An 8691-nucleotide genomic window follows, 5' to 3' on the forward strand; every position below is an offset into this window, starting at 1 on the left:
AACAAGCCATTGATAAAAACAGAGTAAAACATTTTACGAGTCACAAATGAGACCATTCTCAATTTGAAACTATGCAACTAAGTTGTTTTTATGATGTAACATCCTGAGTATACACACAAAACAATCCAGAACACTTAGGAGTTATAATAAGTAAACTTATTCAACAGTTGTGTTTTCTGGTTCACAAGTAGTTAGAAAATGACACAATGTACTTTTACCTCTGAACTCTCACAGGTATAATTTATTCAATTTCACGGAGAATAGGTGTTTGTAAATTTGTAAGACACACACATGCTTTCAAGATCTTATTAATATTTTTTTTTTAACTGATGTGGGATGTGATGCAAAATTGAGAAAAGTTTCAGTCTTTGAATGGAACGCTCTACATATATTCTTGCACAGGAAATCTTCCTGTTGTTGTTCACTTCCTCCTGTGTGAATTGTCCGTTGGTGAGGAAGGACGGAATGTTCAGTGAGACCCCTTCTGGTAGGATGTCCCGAATTGTGAAGCCCTTATCTGCAATGACCATGTCACCTGGTTGTAGATGTTGCAGTACTCCACAGTCAGCTGTTATGGCCTTATCTGAGGCACTTCCACCGTACAAGTTGCTTGCAAAGGTTATTACACCATTAGGAGCCACACCAATTAGAGCCTTTAGTGTGGTCCGTCCTTTGTACTGGCTGTACAAATCACTTTGTGTGTCAAGTCTCTCTGTGTTAGAAACAGAAACTTCCGTGCAGTTAAGCACAATCGTGCAGTTAGGAAATGGTTGGAAGCAATCTGGCAGCGATGTTTGATTCTTGGCTCTCGAGGGAATGTTGTTTTTCAGCATGCCAACATACAAAATGTCATACAGTGCACTAACAATTGTTGTAAAAATATTAGTTACTGTGGCTCTGCTGCAGTTAAACCTTGTTGAAAGGTCTGCATGACCAAAATTAAGTTTGAGCTTCATCAGGGTTAGAAATAACTGGTCAATTAGGGGCATCATCACTTTTGGAAGAACTTGTGGAACTTGCAGTAGCTGTCTGTGTATCTGCATTGTTGGAATGATGTAGCACATCTGATTTTTCACTCTGATTTTCACCAATAACTGGGACCTTTTCCTTGAGGGAAGTGCCAACTGCAGACTCTTGAGTTGCAGTTTGGGGTGAAGTTTTCACGTCTGTGGAAGTGTTTAAAAAGGCAGAGAGAAATTTCAGATCATACAGTAGCCCTCCATTAGTTATGATTAATAGAAAAAAAAATAGAGATAAATAATAGAGAGAAGCTTCTTTCATCCAGATGAGAGAAGCTACAAGAAACTTAAAGAAGTCCAGATGCTTTTCTTTCCAAGCTCCTTGGACTACGATGACCTGGATGACTGGTCACAGACAGTGACCAGAATTATTCAAATCTTACACATCCTTGTACTAATTTGCTTTTAAGCTTACCAGAAAGATAAGTACTGGCAACCTTTGCTAGCTATTTGTTGGTTAGGTCTTTATTTTGGTAATTAACTGGCACATAGGCTGGGGATTGTAATGTATTTTCTTACATAGACATCGCTTTTTGGACGTAATTTTTATTCCTCTGAGCGTCGAAAGCTAACTAATATATATATATATATATATATATATAGCGAAGTGACCCTTAGCTCTCAATCTTTGCTTGGAGAAATAAAAATGACTTCAAAAATGCAACAACGTCTTTGTATTAAAAAAAACACAATAAAATCCATTGTCTATATGAGTAAAATTACTCATAAAAGCCCGTTTGTCTTTTAGTAGCGGGTTTTAATTGTTCATCACCAGCTATATTAGCTAACTAAAGTAAGAGCCCACTTGCTCTTATCTTACAAATTTATTCATTCACTTACGAGTTGTAACATACCTTATCAACTTCAGCCACTTCCTCTTCTCTCTCTTTTCACAAGGAAACCGGTAAAATGACAGATTAGACTGTTGTTTTGAACCAGATTGGTTAAAATAACGAGGAACACAGCATTGTGGCATATTGAACACAGGAGCGTTTAGGCCGGATGTAGGATTCTTCGCGTCATCACTGAACGACCGGATAGACATCCTGACATCCATCGACACTGACTCCTTTTTGATGGCCTTCCGAAGGTTCATTGCGAGAAGAGGGAAACCGGCAGAAGTTTACTTGGATCAGGGGACAAACTTCAAAGGAGGGGAAAAGGAGCTCCAGCAGGCGTTCTCAATCATGTGTCCAGACCTCCAGCAGAAACTGGCTAAGCAGCAGGTTCATTTCCAGTTCAACCCACCTGCAGCACCCCACTTTGGAGGCACTTGGAAAAGAGAAATCCGCTCTATCAAAAATGCCTTATACACCTCTGTTGGCTCTCAAACAGTGAGTGAGGAAGTACTCACGACCGTTCTTACAGAAATCGAGGGTATCCTGAATGCCAAACCCCTAGGTTATGTTTCTGCGGATGTGGCTGACATCGATCCAGTGACCCCTAACTACTTGCTCATGGGGCGGCCTGACAGCTCCCTACCTCAGGTAGTGTATCCCGAAGAAGAAGCGCTAGCGAGGCGAAGATGGAGACATTCGCAAATCCTGGTGGACAGATTCTGGTCATCTTTCATCAGACACTATTTGCCTAATCTCCAAACTCGCATGAAGTGGCAGAGACCCATGGAGGACATAACAGAGGGAGCGGTTGTTCTGCTGGTGGATCCACAGCTACCCAGAGCATCATGGCAGATTGGGAGAGTGACGAAGATTCTTACTGGTTCTGATGGCCACACCCGAACAGCAGAGGTGAAGATACGTGACAAAACATACACCCGGCCTATATTACGTCTGATTGTGCTTCCGGCGATCAAGGATGAGGATGACCAGGTGGGGGAGCCCTCGTCGGTATAAACAGCCTTTCCATGGGGCCAATTTGCACCGCAAATTGGGGGCGGCTATGTTGGAAAGGCTGTCAGCTGTGTGGGGGAGCCCCCTTGTGGAGAGAGAGCACTGTTGCAATATTGAGCACATGTTCCAGTGATCAGAGTTGGAGCTAACACATAGCAAGAGCCATCTGGCAGACTGACTCAGCAGGGGATGTCTACACACGGTGTGAGTTGTGTGCGTCGCTAAAGAACTGTGAGTAGACGTGGAGCCCTGCCTGGAAAGGACAGTTTTAGTCTTTTATGCCAATTAGACATTTAGTGGATGTAGAAGTGCAATGTGTATCGACCTGTTCGCTATGTGGCTAGTTCATGCTACTAATGCTACCTGTTATGCTACATACATGCTAGCTGTAAGCTAAACGATTTGGTGTTTGTGATATATTGTTGTTGGGTGTATTGGCAATCAATGTCATGTACTGTAAGGGTTTGGGAGTAGTGTATGAAACTGGTGCATGTAGATGTTCATATAGGAATTCCCATTTGTAGTTCTGGTTAGATTCGAAGAACGCTAATGAATCATAATTCATGACTTAGATGTTTATTACATTCAATATTCTGTATATGTTCTGTTCACAGACCACACACCAACACCCCTCACCACTCTGTAAGCCTGCAGTTGCATTACTGTGTTGCTGTACTGTGCTGTTAAGCTGAGGAATCACAGTAAAGACAGTATAACCTTTATCTGTGCGTCCTGTGTGTTCTGACCATTGACTGTAGAAAACATGGACGACGCGACCCCGCCTCCTACCATTGTGCAAAAATGAAGCCAAAATACCCCGCTTGTGGAGGCTGCCATCTTGCAAATTTGGAGCCAGAGTCTGCGCAGTAGTGACTTGAGGTGGAGCGACTGTGTAACGCTCCCGCCCACACACCCGCTGGACGTGATCGCAAACACGCCCCCCTACACTTTTTACGTAGCCCGGCTGCTCGAGTTTTTTTGCTGGTTTACCATGACTGACGACTCGTTTAATTAAGGTAAATACAACCATGTCACTGTTATAAAAAAGACACACAGCTTATCATCTTATAGTTCTAAAATCACTCTGTTGTTAATTTGTTAGTTAGATTAGCCGCTAGCATATGCACTGTGTTGGAGGCTTGTTGCTAGCTAGTTAGCGATGCTACACACCTGCTACTCTTAATAGTCTTCAACACTTATGTTTTTGTTTTTTTATCCATTTTTAGACAGCGATGAGATCAGCTGCACACTCTACAGAGGCCCAGAGTTACTGTTAATATCAAAAATATAATGCTGTCCTTTGAGATTTTAACATTTAAGACTGTGAGTGTAATGGATCTAAAACTGTTTAAATCTCTACAGCCTGGTAACATGGAGACTTTAAAAACATCAGCAGAACGTTTCAGTAGTGTAGTCTAATTTGTTCTTTTCATTTAATAATAGAGTCCATATTATATCAACAGCTACATTCACCCTGGAGAGAAACTAGTGAGGGAGACCATCAGGACCAAGCTGGGTTTCCTGGGTCCAGAGGTTTGGAGAAACTTCTTGCCTTTCTTTCATCACAGCTGTCCTGTGCCATAAGTTCTGTTGACCCGCTGTAAGAAGCATCATTTAAGAAACACCAGGAAGACTGAAGCTCATGGCATTGATCAAGCAGGACTCATGATCTTCACCAGCAGCTTCCTTACAGGGAAATCTTCAGCACTCCTCCGTAGGCCCGCCCCATGAGATGGATAAACCCAGCATTTCATCAACACTGTGATGAGACCTTTGATTTGTGTAATGTTATAAATACTCAGATACTCCCCAGAGGCTCCGGACTTTTACATAAAGATATTATATTCAGTCCTGTAGAAAGTTATATATTTAAAAATATGTGATCCTCTCTGGTTACTCTGGTATGAATAACTCTGAATCACTTTATGGTAAATAACTCACTATGTGTTTAAAAAAAAAAAAAAAACTGTGAAAAAATTCCAGATGACAAGATTGTAGTTCAACATACAAGTGATGACCTTTGACCTTCATCAGGTTTTATTTAATTGTGTTCAGTCAAAAGTCATGGAGAAGCTTGCGTATCTCTGTTCGCGAATAGCAGATAGAGCGTAGGCTCTGAGAGGACGCCCAGCGTTTACGCTACAAAAACACGACCGAGTGTTTTAACCTGACAGCCTGAGGTGTTCTTCAGTAAACTGGACTACCCGACAGAAGGACCCAGGCCCCGCCGCACTTTTTCGGTAAGTTAAACGTGTTTGTAAGCTAATCCGTAACTACCGTCCTTAGCTAGCTCCTGAGACCTAGCTAGCTAAAATGAGCAGTCGGCTGTCAGGGTTCGTTTAGCTAATCCGTGCAGGTGAATGAATTTACTAAAGAAATCAAGAGAAACGCCCCGGGCTGCTCAGTCACTAATTACTGTTACTGTACTTTTATTACAAGTATTATACTGTAAAAGCAACAGGCTGCACCCTGCTCCAGCTCCTGTGCAGAGCTGAATATTAAATATGTGCAAACAACAGCATGTTTTCAGTCTCTTGCCACATCTGTAAAGACAGTAACATTTTTTTTTAAAAGCTTGTACTTCAGTAACTCCTCATTAATCAGGAACTATGGATTAAAGTACTGTAGTGTACTGTAATACTGAAAAAAAATGTAAGAGAAGAACTTCAGATCCTGAGTGTGTGAGGACAGAAGAATCAGCTTTATTTTAATATTGAGGGATAAAATTTATATCTGAGTTTGATGGTTCTGTTGTCTTTGTGATTACAGGAGCTGCCCTCAGATTCAGACCTCAGCACCACCCAGTGACAGCAGACAGATCGTCCAACATGTTCACATGTTAACTGCAAAATGAACTGATGAAAACAGTGCAAAGGTTAAAGTACCACACGTGCTGTAGTGAAAGCTGCAGCTGTTTTATTGATAAAGTTAAAGACAAAAAAACAAAAGGATTAATCACTCATGTAACTGTGTCACTATATATCAGCATTAACAGGACCTCAGTTTGGTGTTTCAGAGAGCTGCTGATCTCAGACCTGCACAGCTTCCGTTTTAAACACTTGATGTACTCAGCTGCATGAAGAGCATATGAGATTTTCTGACATAATTAAATAAAACCTGATGAAGGTCAAAGGTCGTCACTTGTATGTTGAACTACAAACATCTGGAAGTCATCTGGAATTTTTTCACTGATTTTTTTTTTTTTTTTTTTTTACAGTGTGTTATTTACCATAAAGTGATTCAGAGTTATTCATACCAGAGTAACCAGAGAGGATCACATATTTTTAAATATATAACTTTCTACAGGACTGAATATAATATCTTTATGTAAAAGTCCGGAGCCTCTGGTGAGTATCTGAGTATTTATAACATTACACAAACCAAAGGTCTCATCACAGTGTTGATGAAATGCTGGGCTTATCCATCTCCTGGGGTGGGCCTACGGAGGAGTGCTGAAGATTTCACTGAGGGAGCTGCTGGTGAAGATCATGAGTCCTGCTTGATCAATGCGATGAGCTTCAGTCTTCCTGGTGTTTCTTAAATGATGCCTCTTACAGCGGGTCAACAGAACTTATGGCACAGGACAGCTGTGATGAAAGAAAGGCAAGAAGTTTCTCCAAACCTCTGGACCCAGGAAACCCAGCTTGGTCCTGATGGTCTCCCTCACTAGTTTCTCTCCAGGGTGAATGTAGCTGTTGATATAATATGGACTCTATTATTAAATGAAAAGAACAAATTAGACTACACTACTGAAACGTTCTGCTGATGTTTTTAAAGTCTCCATGTTACCAGGCTGTAGAGATTTAAACAGTTTTAGATCCATTACACTCACAGTCTTAAATGTTAAAATCTCAAAGGACAGCATTATATTTTTGATATTAACAGTAACTCTGGGCCTCTGTAGAGTGTGCAGCTGATCTCATCGCTGTCTAAAAATGGATAAAAAAACGTAAGTGTAGAAGACTATTAAGAGTAGCAGGTGTGTAGCATCGCTAACTAGCTAGCAACAAGCCTCCAACACTGTGCGTATGCTAGCGGCTAATCTAACTAACGAATTAACAACAGAGTGATTTTAGAACTATAAGATGATAAGCTGTGTGTCTTTTTTATAACAGTGACATGGTTGTATTTACCTTAATTAAACGAGTCGTCAGTCTCGGTAAACCAGCAACAAAACTCGAGCAGCCGGGCTACGTAAAAAGTGTAGGGGGGCGTGTTTGCGGTCATGTCCAGCGGGTGTGTGGGCGGGAGCGTTACACAGTCGCTCCACCTCAAGTCACTACTGCGCAGACTCTGGCTCCAAATTTGCAAGATGGCAGCCTCCACAAGCGGGGTATTTTGGCTTCATTTTTGCACAATGGTAGGAGGCGGGGTCGCGTTGTCCATCTTTTCTACAATCAATGGTTCTGATCGACACCCCAAGGTGAACACCACTGCTATTCAGCCAACGCCTATACAGTCCTGGGTTCAACCCAAATTAACAGTGACAAATTCTTTGAAAAGGCAATATTAGAATTAGGTTTAAGAAAATGGACAATTTTAAAATTAGTCCAGCATCACTTTTATAGTGACAAGACCACAATGGCAAAATTCACTTCCACTTCCAACTGCTGACACAAACCTGAATCAGGAGACATCAACAAATAAGGATCACATTTTGCCTCATCCCAGACCCATCAATCACTACTACAATTACTGACAACTTCTGTGGTACAGAAATTGGTGGGCTATATGCCAAACCTGACGCTCCAGGTTCTTTTTGTACCTGTGCCAATGGCATCGCATGGATCCAAAACTGCCCAGCTAATTTAGTCTTTCAAGACTGTTGTAAGTGCTGTGACAGGCCGTAGAGACTCTTCTATATTTGGATTTACAAACAATCCCTGCCTTTATGGAAAAATACTGTCTTTGCATTTCCTTCTGTAACACTGATAGTGTAGATTTGATACTTGCAGTTTTAATTCATTCTTGTGATCTCCACATTATATTTACTTACATTATTTATGAACATTACGCAACATCTAATCCAACTGGCATTACAATTATATCGGCTCTGATTCTAAAAAGAATATGCACATTTATAACATCCAGAGACATCTTTGTAATACATCTTTTTCCATCACAAAGTACAGTTCTGTGCAGCAGTTTAAGGCAGGTGAGGAAAAAATGTTGTAAACAAAGAATGCTTTCAAAAATGGAAGTGTTAATCATTTATTTTCATCAATCAACAAAATGCAGTGAATGAACAAAAGAGAAATCTAAATTAAATCAATATTTGGATTGACCCCCCCTTTGCCTTCAAAGCAGCATCAATTCTTCTAGGTACACTTGCGCACAGTTTTTAAAGGAACTCAGCTGGTAGGTTGATCCAAACATCTTCGAGAACTATCCACAGATCTTCTGTGGATATAGGCTTCCTCACATCCTTCTGTCTCTTCATGTAATCCCAGACACATTGATGATGTTGAGATCAGGGCTCTGTGGGGGCCATACCATCACATCCAGTACTTCTTGTTCTTCTTCATGCTGAAGATAGTTCTTAATGACTTTGGCTGTATATTTGGGGTCGTTGTCCTGCTGCAGAATACATATGGGGCCAATAAACAATCATTTATATTTGTGAAAGTATTCTTTGTTTACAGCATTTTTTTCTTACCTGCCTAAAACTTTTGGACAGTACTGTATTTAGGAAAAAAGGCTGTATAAAAGGAGACACAAATGAAATTCGCTAGTGACGGAATCAGTCAGTCAGACGGGGTTTCAGCTTGTTTTTATGGGTCAGTATAATGTTATGCCACATTTGGACATTTGTTTTGATCATT

The 8691-nt window shown here is 40.9% G+C and overlaps 1 pseudogene; it reads right to left on the bottom strand.

Annotated features, from left to right (window-relative positions):
• Positions 1-241: 241 nt before the first annotated feature.
• On the bottom strand, positions 242-989 carry LOC148097000 (uncharacterized; annotated as a pseudogene).
• Between the last annotated feature and the right edge of the window lie 7702 nt (positions 990-8691).

The sequence above is a fragment of the Neolamprologus brichardi genome, chromosome 20 (genome assembly GCF_056152115.1).
Source record: "Neolamprologus brichardi isolate AB-2024 chromosome 20, ASM5615211v1, whole genome shotgun sequence".
Lineage (NCBI taxonomy): Eukaryota > Metazoa > Chordata > Actinopteri > Cichliformes > Cichlidae > Neolamprologus > Neolamprologus brichardi.